Source organism: Nomascus leucogenys, chromosome 19 (genome assembly GCF_006542625.1).
Source record: "Nomascus leucogenys isolate Asia chromosome 19, Asia_NLE_v1, whole genome shotgun sequence".
NCBI classification, from domain to species: Eukaryota; Metazoa; Chordata; class Mammalia; order Primates; family Hylobatidae; genus Nomascus; species Nomascus leucogenys.
In genome coordinates, this window is record NC_044399.1 from 56,404,023 (window position 1) to 56,427,509 (window position 23,487).

The following is a 23,487-nucleotide window of genomic DNA, read 5'->3' on the forward strand; positions in this document are numbered from 1 at the left end:
GAGTCCAAGAGTTCAAGACCATCCTGGGGAGCATGGCGAAACCCTATCTGTGCAAAAAATACAAAATAATTAGCTGGGTGTAGTGGCATGTGCCTGTGATCCCAGCTACTAGGGAGGCTGAGGTAGGAGAATCACTTGAGCCTGGGAGATGGAGGCTGCAGTAATCTGAGATCATGTCACAGAACTCCAGTCTGGGGGACAGAGCGATATCTTGTCTCCTGTCTCAAAAAAAAAAAAAGTGCAATCAGACTAGTTATAAACACCTATTTCCAGAATGTTTCCTATAACATATATTTGCTGTGTGTTTTTTTTTTCTGTCAGCACTTGCTGGTAGATATACAACTGTAATTAACAAAAAATTTAAAAGAGCAAAGAAATTTCTATCTACTTAGTTCTTTTATCTTATTGAGAAAAGATAGTCTTTCTCCATGCCTATGTTCAGCTCAACGAATGCCAGCTGAGTTTTGAGGGAAGTCTTTTCTTCCTCCTCTACATGGTCATTTACTCATAAGGTGGCATACGATCTATTCCTGCCCTGTTCAGTAGGGCAGCCACCAGCCCCAGGTGGCCATTGAGCATTTGAAATGTGGCTAGTACAAAATGAGATGTGCTGTAAATATTAAGTACACAATGGACTTTTTTTTGGAACAAAGTCTTGCTCAGTCACCCAGGCTGGAGTGTAGCAGCATGATCTAGGCTCACTGTAGCCTCAATTTCCCGGGCTCAAGCCATCCTCCCATCTCATCTCAGCCTCCTGAGTAACTGGGACTACAGGTGCACACCACCACACATAGCTAAATTTTTTTTTTGTAGAGACAAAGTCTCACTGTGTTACCCAGTCTGCTCTCACACTCCTGGACTCAAGCAATCCTCGCACCTCAACCTCTCAGAGGTTGAGTGCTGGAATTACAGGTGTGAGCCACCATGCCCAGCCCACACTGGATTTTAAGGACTTAGTATGAAAGAATGTCAATGATCTCATTAAAATGCTTTATAGTGATTTCATGTTGAAATAATAATACTTTGGCTATATTAAGTTAAATAAAAATATTGCTAAATTTAATTTCACTAGTCTCTTTTTACTTTTATGTGGCTTTTAGAAAACTTAGAACTACATACGTGGCTTGCATTGTTTCCAGAGCCAGCACTGATCTATACGGCTACTTGACCTCTCTGTTGAAGTTTTCTCAGCTCTAAAATGGGGATATCAATAGTATCTGTTTTATAGGATCGTCATAAGGATAAAATGAGTTAATATTTGTAAGGTATTTTGAACAATACCTGACATATGACAAGTACTTTTAAAAACCTTTGTGAAATAAATAGATGGTGCTTCCCATTTTTAGCAACTGTACTCCTTGGATAGACCCAGGTCCCCTACAAAACTGAACTTGAGGCAGAGCTTAAGGGCTAATGTTTTATTGGAGGATAAAATCCCAGGGAGAGCAGGACTGAGGGCAAACGGAAAGTAAGGCAGGGGAGGAGGGAAGCAATCACAAGATGGTTTTTTGTGGAGCTGGCCACAGCTTCCCAAGAAAACACATAGCTGATTGCTTGATCACGTGAGCCATCCAGAGAAGCAGTATGGGACCACCGCATCTTGGCAGAACTGTTGAGGGAAGGAAGGTGAACAATTTATCTGCCAGTTCCCTCCCATCTCCTGCTCACGTTGGTTAAGGTTTGCCCCTTGTGGAGTTAAGTCCTTTGCACTTTCTGCTTATGTCACTAGGCCCTTTTGGAAAGCCACCAGAGAAGTCAGAGATGCCGGAGTTCAGGTGGCTGGACATGGGCTCTGGAGCCACTGAGGCCCCTGACAGGGAAGTCGCCATGGAAGGCTTGATGAAGCCCAGCCCTCATCTGTGGGGCTCAGTCAGCAATGAAAGGTCAGGCCACAGCAGTAACAGCGAGGTTCATAACCACTGGGAGGTCATCATACCACGGTGGGGCTGCTCCAGCTAGGAATCAGGGCAACGACTGAGCCTAGGGGAAAATGGGGCCAAGCTGAGGAAGGAGGCGTGTCCTATGAGCCCCATATGCCCTGCCTCTCAGAGCCTGACCAGATTTGCTTACTGGACCTCGACCCTTACATGTCTCACAAGCATCTCAACTTCAGTGTTTCTGAAACTGAAGTTTTGGTTTCCATATTTGAGTCTATCCCCTGACCTAGCCCCTCTGTTTCCTATCTTCTACAGTTCAGTAAATTCACCCACTTGCTTAAGCCAGAATCCTGGAGGCCGTATTTGAAGACTGGCTCTTCCTCTGCCACATGTGATCATCAGCAAGTCCTGTGGATGTAATCTCCAAATTGGATCTTCAAGCCATCTGCCTTTCTCTATCTCCACCAGATGGCGGGTCACCAGCATCTCTCCCATGGCTATTACAGTAGATTCCAAGAGGGTCTTCCTGCCTCCTCCCTTTCCTTTCTCCAGTTCTTTCTTTACACAGTAGCCAGAGTAATCTTTCACAGTATAAATCAAGTCATGTCTCTTGGCTGCTTTAAAACCCTGCAGTGCCTTTTACAATAAACCCGAAGTCTTTTCCATGCTCTACAAAGCCTTCCATGATCTCACTCCTCCCGTCTTTTCCACCTCACCTTCAAACCCTCCCCTTCCTCCCTGGCCCGGCTAGCCAGCCTCATTCTTTCCTAACACACAATGCATGCTTTATTGTTTCAGGGCAGGAATTGGCAGAATACTTCCTGCTTCTGTTTTATAAATAAAGTTTTATTGGAACACAGGCATGACAGAGATTGATGGACCATGAAGCCAAAGATATTTACTATCTGGCCCTGCACTGAATGTTTGCTGAACCCTCTTTTGGGGCCTTTGGCCTCGCCTCTGGCTCTTTTTCCAGTTTGTAGCCCAGTTGATTCCTTGACTTTCAGCTCTCAGCTTACATGTTACCTCTTCAAATGGACCATCCTTGACAACATTGCTTCAGTGGAAGCCCCTCTCTCCAACCCCAAAACACCCTATTCTCCATCACAACACTCTGCTTCTGACCATTGTAGCATTTTCTCAATTTTAGATTACATATGTATTTATTACTTTACCTATTTACTGTCCATATCCTTCCCTGACAACTCTAAGCTCCACAAGGGTAAGGACCGTGGCTGTTTTGTTCAGTATTGCACTCCTTGCACCTCCAAGTGCCTTCTCTTGCTAATAAACCACCGGAATTCCTGCATCCAGTTGAGGCTTGATCCCTTCAGAGCGGCTCCTACTCTCCCAACCACTCCGCTAGTCTGTATACTGATCCAGCAATTCTCCACTGCTAAGGTGAGGTTGGGCACAGGCGATGCTTCCAGAGAGCAGTTGAGTGTGGAGTCTGAGTCACGGGGCTGAATTTCCTAACAATTCGCAGCCATCTGGGGAGTTGTGACACCACCTCATTGTGTGTTTGATTTTTTAAAAATGATGCTACAGGCTGGGTGTGGTGGCTCACACCTGTAATCCCAGCATTTTGGGAGGCCAAGGTGGGTGAATCACCTGAGGTCAGGAGTTTGAGACCAGCCTGGCCAACTTGGCGAAACCCTGTCTCTACTAAAAATACAAAAATTAACTGGGCATGGTGGTGCCGGCCTGTAATCCCAGCTACTCGGAAGACTAAGGCAGGAGAATCGCTTGAACCAGGAGCCGGAAGTTGCAGTGAGCCGAGATCGCACCGCTGCACTGTCCAGCATGGGTGACAGAGTGAGACTCTGACTCAAAAAAAAAAAAAGATGTTACAATTCCCTCACTGTTCCACACATTCTAGAAAATAAAAAATGAGCACAGGGTAGCATGCATTTATCTTTCATTAAAACAGCCTGAGGGTTACTTTGGGGAGCACTAACTCTGGAGGGCTGCCGGGAGGAGGTCCCGCAGCAGCACTTGTAGTTGCCTCCTCTGCAGCCACCTTGGGCCTGTGCCACCTTCCAGGTCCTGATTCCTTGCTAACTTCCCCAGATCATGGGCTGGACAGGTGCAGCTGGGGCTGGGAGACCAGGCAAGCAGCTGCAGCTCAGGGGCACTGAGGGCACGGGCCTGGAGACCGTTCTTGGGGAACAGGCCGAAAGAAACCAGGGACATGTAAACGCATCAGACTGAGACTCAGGCCCTAGCACCACTGCTTTCAGATGTACACCGGCAGTCGTGGGGAGGAGAGGCAGAGCAGGAAGTGGTTTAGAAAGCCTCTCTCTCGGCTTTACAGATGAGAAAACTACAACTAGAGAAGGGACCTACCGGGTTAAAATTAGAACTGACTAGAATGCAGGTCTCTCTCCATTCTCCTAGTGTGTTCTTCTAGGCTGAATCAGCCAGGCTGTCCTAAGCTTCTAAGGTGTCCTCCTGGACAGTATCTAGAATGGCTGGGCACAGGTAGGATTTCTCTGGAAAGCTTCACGGAGGGGGCTTGGAAGAGCACTGGACTTGGCCTTGGGTGAAGCTAAGTTTGAACCCTGACCTCTCAATAGCTGCAAGTTCAGGACTAATGTCCCAAACCGCTTTGAGCCTCAGTTTCACAACCATGAACTGTGGTAAGGGTCTCTGAATTGCTGGACAGTCTTGAAGATTCAACGAAGTAAGACCCGAGTGTGCCTCAGGAGTTCCAGACACATAGCAGGCATGCAGACATTCAGACAATATTAGTTGGGTTTTGAGTAGCCAAGCTAGCAGAGGAGGGGCCGGAGCAGGAAACCGTGTATCCATGGGGTATGGTGTCTTCTATAGTAATTCCAAATGAGTTCATCAAAGGAAGAGTCCATGACAAATGCCCCCTTTCCCATCCACTCAATCCCAACCTCCCGGAATACCACGTTTCGGGTACTACAAGGATGACGGTTGCATCTCTCCAATGTCTTCAGAGGAATCAGGGTTTGTACTCATAACATCTTACATCCTGGGACATAGGTTTCATTATGACCTATGCTATTGTCTTTGGATGCCTGCTTACCAAAGGCATTCCACCCTCTCTAGGCCATTTTATAAATATCCAGCCGAACAATGTTATTGTTGTTGGGTGGCTCAGCGCCCCACCCACTCTGGCAACAAAAGGATATCATTAATGTCCTCTGTGCAACAAAAGGATATCATTTGTCTTAATGTGGGGCATTTGTTCAGAGTCCTTTGAGATCTCAGAGCATTCCTCTTCCCCTAGATCTAGGTTGCCTGACTGTGCTCTGAGAAATTCTGAGTGTTCAACAGAGCCTCTGCTGGTGGGAGAGGGGCCAGAGTGGGTGGGGTGCTGAGCCACCCATCACCCTTCCTTCAGAGAAGTTTCACTTTTAGCTCTTTGCACATTGGGTATCTTTGTAAGATTATATTTGAACTAAAATTTTTGCAGCTAAAAACCAGTTTGCAAATTGTGCTGTGGAGACTGAAACTAGTGGCTGCCTGGTTCTGTCCTAGGTGGTTGGCACATGTCATCTTGCCTCATATACTCCCCCTGATAACCATTTGAATGGGTGTGATTAGCCTTGCTGCAGTGGTGAGGAAATGAGGGTTCTGAGAAAGGAAGGAATTAGCTTTAGGAGCTAAGAAAAGAAGGATCCCAGGACTGGAACCCAGGCCTGCCTGGCTGGAAGTGACACACACTTCAGACCCTGCAGAATACTATCATAGTGTGATGGTAATAACACTGATTTCCAGTTGGAGATCTGGGTTCAAGTTGTGTTTCTGCCTCTTCCCACTTGAATGATCCCTGACTGGACACTATGTTATTTGAGCCCCGTTTTCCTCCCTGAAAAAATGGGTGTGATAATAATACTAGTCAGAAGATGCACACCCTTACATCACATCCCAGTGATGCTATTTGTGTGGCATCTTGGGGGAGACCCTGACTGCCTCCTTCAGAACCCCTCACCCCCAGGCTGAGCTGGCCTGGCTGCCAGCAGACTCCTCATTCATAATGATCTCAGTCTTGGGGTTGCTGAACCTGCAAGGGTGAAGTGTCCCTGGGGGCCCAGAAGCCCTTACTTGCCCTCAGTCTGGGGCTGTGGGGCTCAAGATCAAAGTGTGTGCTCTGCTTTCCCCAGGCAAGACACATCCCTTCACCCTGCAGCCCTCTTTAATTAGCTCAGAGCCTTAGAGCAATACCTTTTTTGGGTTCTTATCAGCACTTCCTGATAAAGTAATTAATGGGTTTCTCTTCTCCACTGAGCATCCTGCTGCCCCAGAGGGCTGAGCTGGGAAGGAAGGTGCTAATTAGCTCCTGTGTGATTATCTGGCTAAAGCAACTGCGCCAAGTCTCTGCAAATCTGTACAGAGCCCTCATCCTCCCCTGGGTGAGACTTCAGCTCTCTGACTGTTTATTCCTTTTGCTTGGTGCCAAGTCTGCCCACAAAGTTCAGCCCCTTCCACAGAGAGCCTCTCTTTCTCTTATCACCAGCATCTGCAGGTGGCACTGTGGGACCCAGGGTCCTGCCTTAAGCCTTGAAGCCAGTCACCTGGGAGCTCTCAGGGAGATCCCTGGAAACGTGAGCATTCCAAAGCGAGTCCAGACTTTCCAAGCCTGCCTCCGTGAAAAGCACAACGGCAGCAGGGTTGTGGAAAGAGCCTTCATCTGAGGCCATAGACTGACTCTAGACTGCCACCTGCCACCAAATAAGCTGTGTGACCTTGGGTAAATGATGCATTTTCTCCAAGTCTCAGTTTCCTTAGCTTTTTAAAAAGGGAGTGGGGACAGGGAGTTGGTATATAATCAGGGATGGGAAATGCGTGGTTTTGCCAACTGTGATGAATTTGTCATGACTCTGCACCATGTTGACAGCGATGAAGCCATGTTCAGTTCCAGTGGGGAGACTGGAGAGACTGACCATGATGTCTGCCATTGTTGATGTAGGTGCAAGGCTTCCTGTCGGCAGCACTACTGGCATTCGGCAAGGGCTATCTTTGCTGTGTTTGACAGTGCTATGCCTCTCAGGTGTTAGTACCTTTCAACAGCATTCACTGAATGGCAAACAAATACTTTGCATGTTTCCAAAGATCCCCTGGGGGCTATGCTATCCTTGGTTGAGAACCTTAGGTAGGCAGATGGTGGTAAGAGTCAGGATTCTTTTGGCTACAAGTGACAAAGATCATACTTAAATTAGTTTAGCTAAAATGGAAATACAGCCATTTATGTAATAGAGAAGCCAAAGGAGAGACTTGGGCTGCCTTTCTCCATCCAACGTAGCTAATTAATCTCTTTCCTTCAGAAGAATCTGCGGTAAAGTAAGTTCTTTTTAGATCCTCTGCCTCCCCAAGCCCTTTCTATCTGGGAGGAAATAACGGAAAAGATGAGCAGCAAGGTCATTCCAAAGGTGGGGGATAGATCACTCCTTTGCTTAGTCTGGCAGGCTAGAACATTAGCAGGGACTTAAGCACAGCCAACTGCGGGTGCCTGCCTGGGACTTTGTTCTAGAGAGGCCACACAAGGACTCTTGGCTCTATCCAAAGTTATCGTTGGTGGTGGTGGTGCTGAAGTTGGGGTTTTGGGGCAGGGTAAGTGTGTCCAGAGGTGATGGAGTCCAGTAGGGCAGTGATGGCTGTAACAGCCTCCCACGCTGACTTCCTGTGATGAGGACTCGCCTGGGCCTTTGCCACCCTTAGCTTCTACGTGTACTTTGTTCTTCGGCCTTCCTGTTTATTCTGTGGGTGGCCCAGGACCTTTCCAATAAATTATTTTCCTGATTAAGTTAACTAGAGCCAGTTTATATTGCTTGCAACTGAGATCCTCACTAATACAGTTGGAGTGGGTCGTCTCGGTAGGATGAAAAGCCAGTAAGCAGGTGAGTTGCTCCAAAGTCTCGGGGGGCCTGTGAAAGGTGATTAGGAATCAAAAGCCAACAGGACCCAAAGACCACGGAAGCAATTTTTCTTGGTGATTGTGCTAGTGATCTCACTGAAGACAGGAAATTCCTCCTCACAGAGAAGACTCACTTCTATGTAAGGCTCCGCTTTTGGGGGCTAGTTCCTGGCACCCCTATCTCATGATCTACCTCTTTGCTAAGCTCAGGTCCCAGTGGCAGACAGGATGAGTCTGTGTTGTACTCCCTACCCATCATGCCCCTTTCTTTACCACATGGGATTCAGTGGATAGGTGTCTCCACACTTGTCACTGTCAGTTCTAGAAAACAACATAAAGCAAGTGCCTGAGCTGAACGAACAGCCAGAGCAGGGCCTGGGTCTTTCCCTCCTCCCAGATTAACTCAGACACAGCCAAAGAAGGGCTGGGGTTCTTGCTATGAAATCTGTGGGTGGGGAGAGTCCGCTTTGCAGTGGAGTTGATTGTAATAACCTCCCCCTCCTCCTCCAGCAGGAAATGGCCAATGTAAAACCCTAAATGAGGGCTGGAGTCTAGAAGAAACTGTAATAGGAACAATGACAGCATCCTCTGTAGGAGCTGCAAAGAGAACAGACCAGGATGTGAACCTGGTTGTTTTCCTGTGAGATCCTCTGCTACATTGTTTGACCAAGGTCAAGGCTCTTTGAGTTAGCCTAGTGAATTGTTCACCCCCAGCCTCTCACCTCGCAAGTGCTCAGAGGGTCAAAGCCATGCAGTAGAGATTGGGGGTTGAGACCATGAACTCTAGACTTTGGAGCCAGACTGCCTGAGTCCAAATTCCAACTCTGTCACAAGATGAGTACATGTGGGCAAGTTATTAAATATCTGTGCCTCCATTTTCTCCCCTGGAATGATAAAAATAAGATACCTACCCCTGAAATTCCTGGAGAAGAATTTCCATTCTTCAATGAGATCACCTCATAAGATTACCATGAAGAGTGAAAGGGCCTGGCACAGAGCATGATCTTAATAAATGTCAACATCTTAGTGCCCTTGTGTGGTACCTGATCATGGTGGTTCTCCTGACCTGTTGAATAGATGACCCAGTTCTCCAAGGAATTCCTGAATGAAGTCAGGAAGTAAGAATAAAGTCGTTGTGGTCTGGGAGGACCCAAAGTTTATGTTCGTTCCTTAAAACCAAAGAGATATGGTGCTCAGTGGCCACTGTTGGTGAAGTGGCCCCGAAATCTGTCCTGAAGTCTGTCACCTCAGGAATGCTGTGACAGGCCCATGGGGACATGCATCCACACATGGATACACACACATTCACAAACATGCACACATGCACAGGCACACACAGATACATGAACACAGGCACACGCACTGGCACACACACGAGCACACATATGGATACAAAAACATGCACACACAGACACACACACATGCACACAAATGAACATATGCACACATGGCCACACAAACATGGATACACATGGACACAGACGCATGCACACATGGACACGTGAACGCATGAACATGGATGTAAAACACATGCACACACAAACACATAAACACATGCACACACACAGACACACATGGACACATGCACAGAGACCCACATACACACACAAACATGCACATGCATGGTGCATTAGTCCATTCTCACGCTGCTGATAAAGACATACCCGAGACTGGGTGATTTATAAGGAAAAAGAGGTTTGATGGACTCACAGTTCCACATGGCTGGGGAGGCCTCGCAATCGTGGTGGAAGGCAAAGGAGGAGCAAAGACACCTCTTACATGGCTGCAGGAAAGAGAGCGTGTGCAGGGGAACTCCCCTTTATAAAGCCATTAGATCTCATGAGACTTATTCACTATCACGAGAACAGCATGGGAAAGACCCGCCCCCATGATTCAATTTCCTCCCACCAGGTCCCTCCTATGACACGTGGAAATTATGGGAGCTATAATTCAAGATGAGATTTGGGTGGTGACACAGATAAACCATATCAGATGGGCACACATGGACACAGGCACACTTGAACACATGCATACAGACACACGCACGTACACAGACACACAGGCATGCACACACAGACACGTGTGTGTGCACAGACGCACATGGAGACACACGAACACACAAACACACACACAGACACATACACACATGACATATAAACATGTGCATATGCATAGATGCATGCACACACATGGACACACGTGCACACATGGACACATGAATACATAAACACAACATGTGCACAGAGACATGTACACACATATACCACAAACACATGACACATTCACACACACAAACACATGCACACACAAGGAAACATGCACACATTCACACACAGACACATGTACACATTTGGACACACACACATGCTTGCATGGGAACTCACAGCCACATGGATGATGGTCTCAGTCAGCTCAGTCACAGTCACTGAGCGACCTTCTTACATCCCCTTCTTACATCCCCCCTAGCAGTGGCGGATGCCACCTCTGACCTACCTTCCCTGGAATCAGAATCCTCTACTTACTTTTCTAGCATACAAACACCTTCAGCGGCCAAGATCGAGACCGTGGAAGAGGAGAAGCAGGCACTTGGTATAAACCAGTGTTCTTAAACTCCCCACACCCAGAAACTCTCTTGTTTTTTTCTTCTCAACTCTCCCCACACAGAATTCAGAAACCCCTGAGCAGTTGACTCCCTCACAGGTCTGGGAGCACACAGCTATGCCGTTGCTCCCATCTTTGTCCCAGGGCCAGAATAAGATCTTTATTGACTGTAACAGTAATAATATTATTATTAATAGTAGCAAATGTTTAGAAGGCATTTACAACATGCTTAATACTGTTCTACGTGTTTTTTTTAATACATATTAACTCTTTTTAATCTTCTTAATTATTTTTTAAGAGGAAAGTTCTTTCTCTTTTGCCCAGGCTGGAGTGCAGTGGCACAATCATAGTTCACTGCAGCCTTCAACCCCTGGGTTCAGGCGATCCTCCCACCTCAGCCTCCTGAGCAGCTGAGACTACAGCCACACACAAGTATGCCTAGCTAATTTTTAATTTGTTTTTAGAGTCAGGGGTCTTGTTATGTTGCTCAGGTGGATCTTGTACTCCTGATCTCTAGCAATGCTCCCGCCTTTGCCTGCCAAAGTGTTGGGATTACAGGTGTGAGCCACTGCAACTGACCTAATCCTCTTAATAATCTTATGAAGTAAGTATTATAATCATCATCCAATTTTACAGATGGGGAAGCTGAATCACAAAGGAGGAGTAACTTCCCTGATGTGGTTTAGCCATATCCCTACCCAAATCTCAACTTGAATTGTATCTCCCAGAATTCCCATGTGTTGTGGGAGGGACCCAGGGGGAGGTAATTGAATCATGAGGGCTGGTCTTTCCTGTGCTATTCTCGTGATAGTGAATAAGTCTCATGAGATCTGATGGTTTTATCAGGGGTTTCCACTTATGTTTCTTCCTCATTTTTCTCTTGCCACCACCATATAAGAAGTGCCTTTTGTAGAGTTCATGTCCTTTGCAGGGTCATGGATAAAGCTGGAAACCATCATTCTCAGCAAACTAACACAGGAACAGAAAAACCAAACACCACATGTTCTCACTCATAAGAGGAAGCTGAACAAGGAGAACACGTGGACACAGGGAGGGGAACATCACACACTGGGGCCTGTTGGGGGGTCGGGGGCCAGGGAAGGGATAGCATTAGGAGAAATATCTAATGTAGATGATGAGTTGATGGGTGCAGCAAATCACCATGGCATGTGTGTACCTATGTAACAAATCTGCACGTTCTGCACATGTATCTCAGAACTTAGAGTACAATAATAATAATATGTATATATACATATATTTGAAAGAAGTGCCTTTTGCCTCCTGCCATGATTCTGAGGCCTCACCAGCCACGTGGAACTGTAAGTCCAATTAAACCTCTTTTTCTTTCCAGTTTCAGGTATGTCTTCATCAGCAGCATGAAAACTGACTAATACATTCCCCAAAGTCACACAATAAGAAGCAGTCAGTCTGGCTCCAAAGGCTGGACTATTAGCCACTACGGTCTAGTTCGCTATGAGCACTAAAAGGCTTATGGCACTCCTGACCCTCCAGCGTAGGTAGTTCAAAATAAAACCAGAAATAAATCATAAAAGAATGTGAGAAAGTGCTGCAGAATTTTGATCCTTTTTCTTGATGACAACTTTAATGCTTAAAAAAAAAAAAAAAAGCGATCTTTCCAAACATACATTTTCTCTTATATCTCCCCCGTTTGGCTGGTGCCCTAAGCATGGGTTGCTCAGCCCAGCAGATAATCCAAGTATTACTTTCTTTTCTCTGTAGCCAGGACAGCCTCTACCTGAAAGTTCAAGGTTGACCCAGCCTGGGATTGGTTGCTGCCCTTTGTAGGATGTGTAAGCACTTCTTAGCTGGAAGGGGAGTGGCTTTGGCCTCAAACATGTAAATGGCAGAAGATAGCTGCAAAACGTGGGCCTGTGCCCCTCCCTCAGCTGTGGAGGACAACCTGTGTTGATTGAGGAGAAATGAAGGAGGCGTCCACGTGTGTGCGTGTGTGTGTGTGTTTGGGGAGTGGGGGGTTGCCTTAGGGCTCCTTCTTGGTTTCCTTGACCCACTTCCAGTCACAGAAGCAATTTTTGGCTTCCCTTTCATTCTTGGGACCTGAGCTGTAGTGTGTTCTTGGTCAATAACTATCACCAAGAGATTGTTTCAAAAAAAAAAAAAATACCCCACTTTTCATTTCTATTATCTCTAGGACACAGTACAAACAGAGCTGCAGCCTCTAACTTACTGTATTTCCTTCACTCAACATGCAGCAAGGACTTGGGAATCCTCCCCTGGCAAGGGCCTATGCTAGGTCAAAAAAATGAATACAATTCACAGCTCCTCTTCTCAGGATGCTCAGAGTTGGAAGGGAGGAGCTATGTGCTTTATTTCCCATTTCTATCCCCTTCCCCTGTTTCCCACCACGTTGTAGGGTAGGGACAGTATTTTCTCCCTTTCAGTACCTCCCTCTCCCAAACTTACAATGGCCCCATTGTCCTGCCCACACCCTGGCATTTCATGGACTTTCCATGAGTGTTTGATGATGAAAGGGCTGGAAGGAAGAGAACCGGAAAGGTTATCTAATCCAGTGGTCCCAAAGGGGCGATGCCATCCCCTGGAAGTGTTTTGAAAAACTGTGGGGGCCCAGGTGCGATGGCTCACACCTGTAATCCCAGCACTTTGGGAGGCTGAAGCAGGTGGATCACCTGAGGTCAGGAGTTTGAGTCCAGCCTGGCCAACATGGTGAACCCCCATCTCTACCAAAAATTCAAAATATTATCTGGGCATGGTGGCAGGCACCTGTAATCCCAGCTATTTGGAAGGCTGAGGCAGCAGAATCGCTTGAACCCGGGAGGCGGAGGTTGCAGTGAGCCGAGCTCACACCATTGCACTCCAATCTGGGCAACAAAAGTGAAACTCTGTCTCAAAAAAAAAAAAGAAAAAAAGAAAAACTGTGGGGCCCTTTAGTTTGCTGGTGGGTGAGGCCCATGGATGCTACATGTCCCACCATGCATGGGACAGTCCTGTACAATGAAGAATTGTTCTGTATTTCACCCATCTTTCCAATGTTTCTCCAGACATTCGTGTATTGAAAACTCTGGTTATAATTTTCTGATCTTTTAAGCTCTAACTCCATATTACATAAAACCCCAAAGTATTTTTGCATGGTTTTAATATGTACTGAATATTCCAGGAATACAACTACTGTGAATATTGAGGAAAAACAGTACTTTATATTTCATTCCATACTTCAGTAAATAAGAGTTATTTGTTGTTTTTGAAAAATTATACCACTGATGGGAACCCGACTCAGAGTCACCAAGAAGACAACACATGGATGGATATCAGCCTGCATGTGTAACTATTGCTTTCATGGTGATTTTACATGAAGATCCAACATCTCTCGTTGTTTTTTTTATGAGACAGAGTCTCATTCTGTCATCCAGGCTGGAGTACAGTGGCGCAATCTCGGCTCACTGCAACCTCTGCCTCCCATGTTCAAGTGATTCTTGTTTCTTAGCCTCCTGAGTAGGTGGGATTACAGGTGCGGACCACCGCACCTGGCCAATTTTGTATTTTTAGTAGAGATGGGGTTTTGCCATGTTGGTCAGGCTGGTCTCGAACTCTTGGCCTCAAGTGATCCACCCGCCTTGGCCTCCGAAAGTGATGGGATTACAGGCATGAGCCGCCATGCCCAGCGTCATTGCATCTTTTAGTGTAACGGTGGTTAGACATTTACACACTGAATACGTAATATATATTATATATGTATACACACATACATACATATATAAATTTTTTCTTTATCTGTTTAAATTATTATTAACTCATTAAATTACTTTTAAAATTATATGTGTAAGTAGTTTGTATTTTTATAAATTTTGTTTCAGGATAATATGGGGGGCTGTTATGAAATATTTGTTATGGAAAGAGGGCATAGGGCCTAAAACCCTGAACCTGAAGCTAGCTCAACTCTTCATCTTTGGTCTCAGTTGTTTTCAATGCATGCAAACATACCTACATTTTAAAGCTTTCAAGATTAAAAGTTTTCACCACCTCCCACAGCAATCCATTCATTAAATTATTGATGTTGCACTTCCTTGTGGTGTGAATGAATCATCTGTCCAGTCTCCAGCAGAAATGGTGGTGTGTGTGGGGCCATGTTAAATCTCAGTTCCTTCTAGAAGTATGTTTCCTGCCTTGGAAAGGACCTTGGGGCAGTGGGAAGGTAGGTGGTGGGGATCTAGCAGCCAGAACAGAGGAGTGGATGGGGCTGCAGAGAGCATGGACTTTAACCATAGGGGCCTGGGTTCTAGGTCCTGTGTGGCCCCTAATCTGTGAATGGCTCTGGGCCACATGCACAAAATGAGGTGTCTGGACCGAGTCCATCTAGTGCAATCTGTGATTCTGTGACTGGTTCTTTGCTCTGCAATGTGGCTTATGGTAGTCACAGCAGTTAAAGAAAAGTCAAAGAGTCTAAACTCCAAATCCTAGCTCTTCTGCTTAATAACCAGGTGACCTTCAGCAAATAACCTCTTTAAGGCTCAGTGTGCTTGCCTGAAATATAAGGATCAAAAGAAGCACCCACTTAATAAAGCACTGTGTGCATTGAACAAGAAAAATGATGCAGTACGTCTGGCACCTTATAAACATGCGCGGTACTGTGGCTGTGCCCACCACCGGGGACTCCCGGCTTACTCAGCCAAGGTGCTTCTGTTATGATGTCTGTTGTGATGGGGCATGACAGGTGCCCACATTGATCCACAGTGGCACTCACACCACAGGTGGCTTGGACTAATCCTATACCAAGCAGCCTAGTCTGATATTTCTGATCTAAATAGCCAGCAAGCCCTGAACCAAAGCTGAAATCTTCTTACGTGCCAGCCACAGATGCTCACCTAATACTAAGATAAAACATCAGCTTTAAACAAAGGGGCCATGTTGATGGTATTTGCCTACTAAAACAACAGGTTGATAGGAGCTCACTGTTTGTCTTAGTTTGGGCTGCTATAACAAAGCACCAGTAAATAGGCTGGGTGGCTTATCAACGACAGACATTTATTTTTCAGTTGCGGAGGCTGGAAGTCTGAGATCAGGGTGCCAGCACGGTCCTGTTCTGGTGAGGATTTGCTTCCTGGTTGCAGACCACTAGCTTTTCCCTGTGTGCTTACACGACACAAAGAGGGAAGAGAACTCTCTGAGGTCTGTCTTTCTTTCTTTCTTTCTTTCTTTCTTCTTTCTTTCTTTCTTTCTTTCTTTCTTTCTTTCTTTCTTTCTTTCTTTCTCTTTCCTTTCCTTTCCTTTCCTTTCTTCTTTCTTTCTCTCTCTCCCTTTCCTTCTTTCTCTTTCTTCTTTCTCTCTGCCTTCCTTCCTTCCGTCCTTCCTTCTTTCCTTCCTTTCTTTCTCTTTCTTCTTTCTTCTTTCTTTCTCCCTCCCTCTTTCTTTCTTTCTTTCTTTCTTTCCTCTGTCTCTCTCTCTCTCTTTCTTTCTCATTTGCAGTGGAGTGCAGTGGCACAATCTCAGCTCACTGACACCTCCGCTTCCTGGGTTCAAGCAATTCTCCTGCCTTAGCCTCCTGAGTAGCTGGGATTACAGGCATGTGCCACCACACCCCGCTAACTTTTTATTTTTAGTAGAGATGGGGTTTCATCATGTTGGCCAGGCTGGTCTCAAACTCCTGACCTCAAGTGACCTGCCCACCTCAGCCTCCCAAAGTGCTGGGATTATAGGCATGATCCACCATGCCCAGCCTTGGGTCTCTTTTTTCTTTTTTTTTTTTTTGAGATGGAGTTTCACTTTTGTTGCCCAGGCTGGAGTGCAGTGGCGAGATCTTGGTTTACCGCAACCTCTGCCTCCCGGGTTCAAGCGATTCTCCTGCTTCAGCCTCCCAAGTAGCTGGCTAGGATTACAGGCGTGCACCACCACGCCCAGCTAATTTTGTATTTTTAGTAGAAACGGGGTTTCTCCATGTTGGTCCTAGGCTGGTTTTGAACTCCTGACCTCAGGTGATTCGCCCGCCTTGGCTTCCCAAAGTGCTGGGATTATAGGTGTGAGCCACTGCGCCCAGCCTGGGGTCTCATATTTTATAAGGGTACTAATTCCATTCCCTTGGGATCCACCTTCATGACCTAATTATCTCCCAAAGTTGCCCTCCTAATACCATCACCTTGGGGTTAAAATTTCAGGGTGTGAATTTGGAGGGCAGACACAAGCATTCAGTCCATGACATTGTTCATTTACTTAACAAATAGTTTTCTAAGCCTACTGTGTACTCAGAGCTGTGCTAGATGCTGGGGGCTCCGTAGTGAGAAGAACAAACATCTATGTACAAAGCAGAGTGGTTGCTGCTGTCTTCTGCTTGGCTAGCAAAGACACAAAGAGCTTCACAGTAATATCCGTGTGGCACTTAGGAGTTTTCAAGAAACTTGCCCAACAAACCCTTAAGGAGTCATTATAGCCCACATCACATAGATCAGGAAACTGGGGCTCCAGAAGTTTATAAGTGGTCCAAGGTCACCTGTCTAACTTGCAAAGGGCAGAATAGAAACTTACACCCAGGCCAGTCTAGCACAGTTCCTACTATGCCACACTGCCTCCTGCACTGCACAGAGGGGGTTTGGATGGAACTTAATCCCCATGCCAGCGCTAATAAAAACACACGTGGCCCGGTGTGGTGGCTCACGCCTGTAATCCCATCACTTTGGGATTGAGGATTGGAGATTGGAGGCTGAGGGGGAGGATTGCTTGAGGCCAGGATTTTGAGACCGATCTGGGCAGCAGAGAGACTTCATTTCTACAAAAAAATAAAAAATTAGCAGGACATGGGAGTGTGCACCTGTAGTCCTAGCTACTCTGGAGGGCTGAGGCAGGAGAATCTCCAGCCCAAGAGTTACCACTGTTACCTCGAGGTAACTGAGCTATGATGGCACCACTGCACTCCAGCCTGAGCGACAGAGTCAGACCCTGTCTCTAAAAAACCAAACCAAACCAAACCAAACCACACACACACATGCTCTTCCTGAATTAAATTGAGAGCAGCTTATCCTGGGGGCCCTAACCAAGCTAAATGCTCTTGGGATGGTGGGGATCCTGTGCCTTTGTTCCCCCCACACCAGGTTGGCTCAGAGGGTATCAGGGAGTGAAGAGCCAGGAGAAACCCCAAGGCTGTGACACCCCCAGGAAGCAGCTGGACCCAGCAGATGTGCAGACCAGCTTAGTTTTGCTCCAGATGGAGCCTCTTTTGTCTCAGTAGCCTCATCAGTGCAACGTGCATGATGCCTTCTCTGCCTGCAGGCAGGGGCTGGGCAGGATGGCCCTATGTGGTCCCATCTCACTCTGAGAACCTCATGTCCAAGGCTGTGACTCAACGTTTTCTTCACGGCTGAGAGGTGCTAATTGGTTCACACGCTGTTTTCCAAGATGTGAGCTGGGAAGGGCTAGCTCTTCTGGCATATCCCATACTCGAGTATTCTCTAGGGTTCTTCACAATCCTGGGACAGTAAAGAAGGGAAAAGTGGTAGGAAATGCGAGTAAGGCATGGAAATTACAAATCCATTGTCTACCAAAATTACTCAAGCTGAAGACAGCAGACAACTTTAGGGGATGAAAGCTCTAGGGAATTTTCCCTATCAATCTGGGGGCAAGTTTATGTGTCTGTCTGTCCCTGACCGGCTTAGAGGACAAGTCCTGGTGGTTCCATCTTCCCAGGATTGTAGAGGGTAAGTACAAAGACATCATTACTTCCAACCAAGTGAGGCTGAGACCAGGTCTTAGGAGTCTCCAAACCCTCATAACCAGGAACATTTGGACCTCAACTACCATTTGTTCTTACTTCTTCCCTTACAGGGATTAAAGCTAAGGCAGCACCTAGAAGACTCAATAGGCAAAAATTGTGTGTACAGGTGCGTGTGTGTGTGTGTGTGTGTGTTGGGGGGGGGGCTTCCGGAGCGAATGAGTTCTAGGGCACATTTTATCTGGCAAGCTGGGGCCTACCCAAGAATAAACATCTCCAGCCAAGAGCTGGTCAGGCCTGTGCCCTGGGAGAAGAGGGCTGAGGCACACACTCTTTATTAATAGCCCAAGCATCCCAGGACCCTTTTTCCCCAAGCCATTTCCATTTGTGGTTCCAATGGGGTTTTGTTTTTGGTTCTCATGAGTTATTTTCTGCCCTCTGCCCTCTGCCCTCTGCCCTTTTGCTGTGGGTCAGCTGGAGAGCTGAGCAAAGGGCCTGACTGGTGGCATGGCAGTGCTCTGAGAAGAGAGAAGGGCCAGGGGATGGATGGGGGATTTTTGCAGAAAGCCCCCATTTTGTGCTTGGTGGAGCCTCCAGGGTTATGGCTGCAGAGAACTGGGACTGATTGGAGCTAACTAAGCATTCAGGAAACATCTAAGTGGAGATGCAGGGGAGGGGCTTTTGGGCAAAGCCAAGGCCTAAGGCTCATCCCCAGGGGAAGGGACAAATGTGGTCCCTCTGCATAAGAAAAACACTCTCAGAAGTCTGCAGCCCAGAATTCCCCACACAGGCTGCTAAGGTTGTCGTCAGTGTGGGCTCAGCTGTACCTACTTTCTGCTACTTTCTGTCTTCCTTCTCCCTGGGAGCCAAGGTTTTCAATATTGACAAGAGACTCCATTGCACTGGTTCATTCACAGCATTACAACCAAACATCTTACCAACTTTAGGTCAATTTTATTAAGAAAGAGAGAGTATTGGGCTGGGTGCGGCAGCTCACACCTGTAATCCCAGCACTTTGGGAGGCTGAGAGGGGATCGCCTGAGGTCAGGAGTTCGAGACCAGCCTGGCCAACACAGTGAAACCCTGCCTCTACTAAAAATACAAAAAATTAGCTGGGCGTGGTGTCAGGAACCTATAATCCCAGCTACTTGGGAGGCTGAGGCAGAAGAATTGCTTGAACCCAGGAGACAGAGGTTGCAGTGAGCTGAGATGGCGCCATTGCACTCCAGCCTCGGCAATAAGAGCGTCTCAAAAAAAAAAAAAAAGAGTATCTCGTGACTTAATAGCCTTATTATTTGATAAGGGTGGTGAATATGTATTATCCCTGTTCCTCACTACCCCTCAGGGATTTTGGACAAATAAATATGTTTAACAAGTGTTTTCTTGCTTTGAAAGAAAGAGTACAGCTGACTGCAGGACCGCCAGGGACAGAGGTCTCCAGGGAGGTGGGAATGGGGCATGACATCTCAGAGAAAAGTCAGCCCTGGTTTTGCAAGTTTGGGAGGGATTGATTCACCAGGAATTGAAGCTTGAAGCTGTGAAAGTGGATGAGATCTTTGAGAAACAAAGCACTGAAAGCACAAAATGTGAGTGAGGATTAAACCTTGAGATCACATTGAGGAGGGAAAGAAGCGGGGGAATGAATCATGCTTCATTCAACTTGGAATCTCTTGAACTAGCCCAGTGCCTAGAATGCACTTAATAAATGGTGCTGAAAGAAAAAAAGAAGAAAAAAGGAAGGAAGGGAGGGAGGAAAGAAGGAAGGAAACAAAAGCCATTAGAAGGCTGAGGGGACTAACATTTAAGTTCCACACTGTGTCATGCACTTGAAATGCATCACCAAGCTTAATTCTCCCTACAACTCTGGGTAAAATGGAAATGATTATTCTCATGCTACCCATGGAGTGGTGGAGGTCAGATCTGATCCCAGCTTGTCTGACTCCCCTGACCTTTCACCATATTCCCTTTAGGAGAAAAACCAAGTACAGTTTCTGAGAGTGTAAGGGTAGAGAAAATTGATAGTTCAAAGATGAAGCAAGGGCAAACCAAAGTTTGTTCAAGATTGGGGTGACTGGAGCATTTCTTTAGACAAAGTGGATGGCACTCCCAAGGTAGGAAGAAATTAAAGATTCTGGGTAGGGTTGGGGGGAGTTGCATTTAAAAGAATGTATTGCTCAGTCTTACTTCAAGCACTTCCAATTTAATTCTACATTTAAAATATGTGTTTAGTGTCTGCACTTTAGTGAAGAAAGGCAGGGAATGGCATTTCAGACAGGGGGAGTCACATAGACGAAGTTATGAAGCCCTAAAATGCATGACTTTGTGAACAAATGTGGACCCAAAAGAGCCAATATTTCAAGATGGATCCCCAATGGCTAACTGGGCCTAAATTCAAATAGAGCAAAGTGGCCACTTGATAACTACAGGTCACACACATACTCGGAGTTTCCCCCAAACCCACACCTCTGTTCGATGTGGGGACTGACAAAGCTCACCTGAACCAATCAATCAGAGCCCACCTGCCTTGATCAATCAGGGTTCAGCTATATGGAACAATTAAAATTCAGTTGTACTGACCAATCAGAACGAAGCGAGTGTCAGTCCTTCATTTGTATAAACAGACCTGATTGGGAACCTGGGTGGGAACTTTTGCTATGAAACCGGAATGCTTCCTTTGTTCTCTGGAATGTACCTTGGTCTTACACGGGCTGCTGTGTCTCTCAGGTTTGCCACCTGTTCACTGGAATGAAGTCTCTTTCCTCCAAATTCCTTTTCAGGGAACTCTTATTCACACCTGTGTATCAGTTACGATTGTATTTAGCAGGTAGTAGCAGAAAACTCTAACCCAGTGGCTTAAATAAGTAAGGGGCTCTTCTTCCTCATTTAACTGGGACACCAGAAGGAAAGAGCCCAGGGCTGGGAGACTCAACTCTGTATCCTCTTGCTCTGACATCTTAGATCAAGGCTTTTGTTGTCTTTATCACATGATGGTTGCTGCACCTCCAAACATTATGTCAGAGTTCCAGGCAGGGAGAAGGGGGAAATGATGGACAAAGCTTTGCCCATTTATTTTGGTGGGAAGCCTGTCTCTTGGACTTCTGCCTACCTCAAATCCATCAGAGTGACATCACTTGGTATCTTACCTGCAGGGGAGAGTGGGAATTGGAGTATTTCTCTTTTCACCCTTTGCAGCAGAGGAAGATTAATATGGAAGGGGATTGGAATGAGTGTTCACCAAACCAAACCATGGTTCTGCCACAGTATGCACAGAGGAAATGTGAGTGGTCCAGAGTAGACAGAAGACGCAAAAAGCGACTGGAAATGGGGCTGGTAGATGGGAACTGAATTGTCAGTGCCGCCCTGCTACAGGTTTGGTTAAAACCACTTCTAGAAAGCCAGGCCCTGGAAGCTACAGGAAGGCTGTCAGTCCATTAACTATGACCCTGGGTTTGGTTAGTGGCAAAAAGTGTAAGTATGTCTTTCCAGAAGGGTATATAATTCTCAGGAGAATTTCATGGGTGAACCTGTTTTCTTTCTTTCCCACCATATTCCTTCTCTTGCCTATCCACCCATTCATTCATGCATCCATTTATCCATCCATCCATTCATCCATCCATCCATCCATCCGTCCATCCATCCATCCGTCTGTCCATCCATCCATTTATCCATCCATCCATCCATCCATCCATTTATCCATCCGTCCATCCATCCATCCGTCTGTCCATCCATCCATTTATCCATCCATCCATCCATCCATTTATCCATCCATGCATCCATCCATCCATCCATCCGTCCATCCATCCATTTACCATCCGTCCATCATCCATCCATCCATTTATCCATCCATTTATCCATCCATTCAGTATCTGTTATCTATGTGCCAGATGTATTATATATGTGCTAAGCTTGTATATCCTCTCTCTGTCTCTCTTTTCCCCAGGCTAGGCTGAGACCTTTTCCAAATGTGGGAGCCTAAGGATGAAGAATTATCTAAGACAGTTTCTATTTCAGTTCAGAGCTGGAAGCTAAAAATGTTCGAATGGAAAAAAAAGTTTAAAAATATGGATGTGTATTTTTCTAAAATCCCATTAAGCTGTCAAGGGCCCTCACTGTGTGTTTCCTTTCCCATCGTTGCTAATCGGCAAGGTATGTGTGTGCCCTAAACAGAGGGGTAGCCAGCCTCCTCCTCCTCCTCTTCTCCCCACCTCTTTCTGCTGCTGCTGGTGCTTGAGTCTTGGGAACCCAGGAGCCAGGCCTCCTGTCCCTGGAGGACCGCTGACTGGAACAGCAGCCCTGCTTCTCCACGGAGGCTGGGATGCCAGTACTACCCTCCTCAAAGATGCATCTAGACTGCCTGGGTTCAAATCCTGCCCTCATCACTGACTAGATGTATAATTTGGGGTGCTTTATTCCTCTGGGTCTCAGCTTCCTCAGGTGTGAAATAGGGATTGCAAACATTACCTACATCTTAGTGTTGCTGTGAGATGAAACGTGCAGAACACATAATGCAGGGCTTGCGTTCATGTTTATCATTGCTCTTCATTCCTTCCCCGAATTTAGAAAGTCTTCGCATAAAAGAACGAGAAGAGAGACCTCCAGGTTTCTTTATCCAATCACATAATTTTAAGATACGAAAATGAAATAGAAGAAACTTTCTTATCACTTCCCACTTCATGGGAACATGGCTCCAGTGTCCTTTCCACAGGAATACAGCTTGGGTCGCTCAGCCTTCTCTCCTGTCAGCCCACCAAACCCTTGCACAAAAATATTTTACATTTGCATTGTTTAAAAATGTGTCCCTTGGCCAGGCACGGTGGCTCACGCCTGTAATCCCAGCACTTTGGGAGGCTGAGGCGGGCAGATCACCTGAGGTCAGCAATTTGAAACCAGCCTGACCAACATGGTGAAACCCCATCTCTATTAAAAATGCAAAATTAGCCAGGTGTGCTGGTGCATGGCTATAGTCCCAGCTACTCGGGAGGCTGAGGCAGGAGAATCACTTAAACTCAGGAGGTGGAGGTTGTGGTGAGCCAAGATTGTGCCATTGCACTCCAGCCTGGGTGACAGAGTGAAACCCCGTCTCCAAAAATAAATAAATAAAATGTTGTCCCTTAATGCTGTCTCATCCTCATGGCCTGTCTTGCTGTGCTAGATATACCCACCCCCACAGCCACTGCAGACAGAAAGCCAGAGCAAGAACTACTTAGGAGAGAGATTCTGATGGTGGGGGCGAGAGCAGTAAAAGGAGTGGCACTGGGTTCTTGGCTTAGATTCAAGGGAGTATCTTTGAACCCTCAAGCCCTGGGATTATGTGATTCTAATATTCATATAAATACAGAGTATCATTTCCAATCAGATGAGAGGTTGAGGACTCAGGTTCCGGGGGTCTTACTGTTATTCCCACATATAGATCCGGTATGACTAGGAGT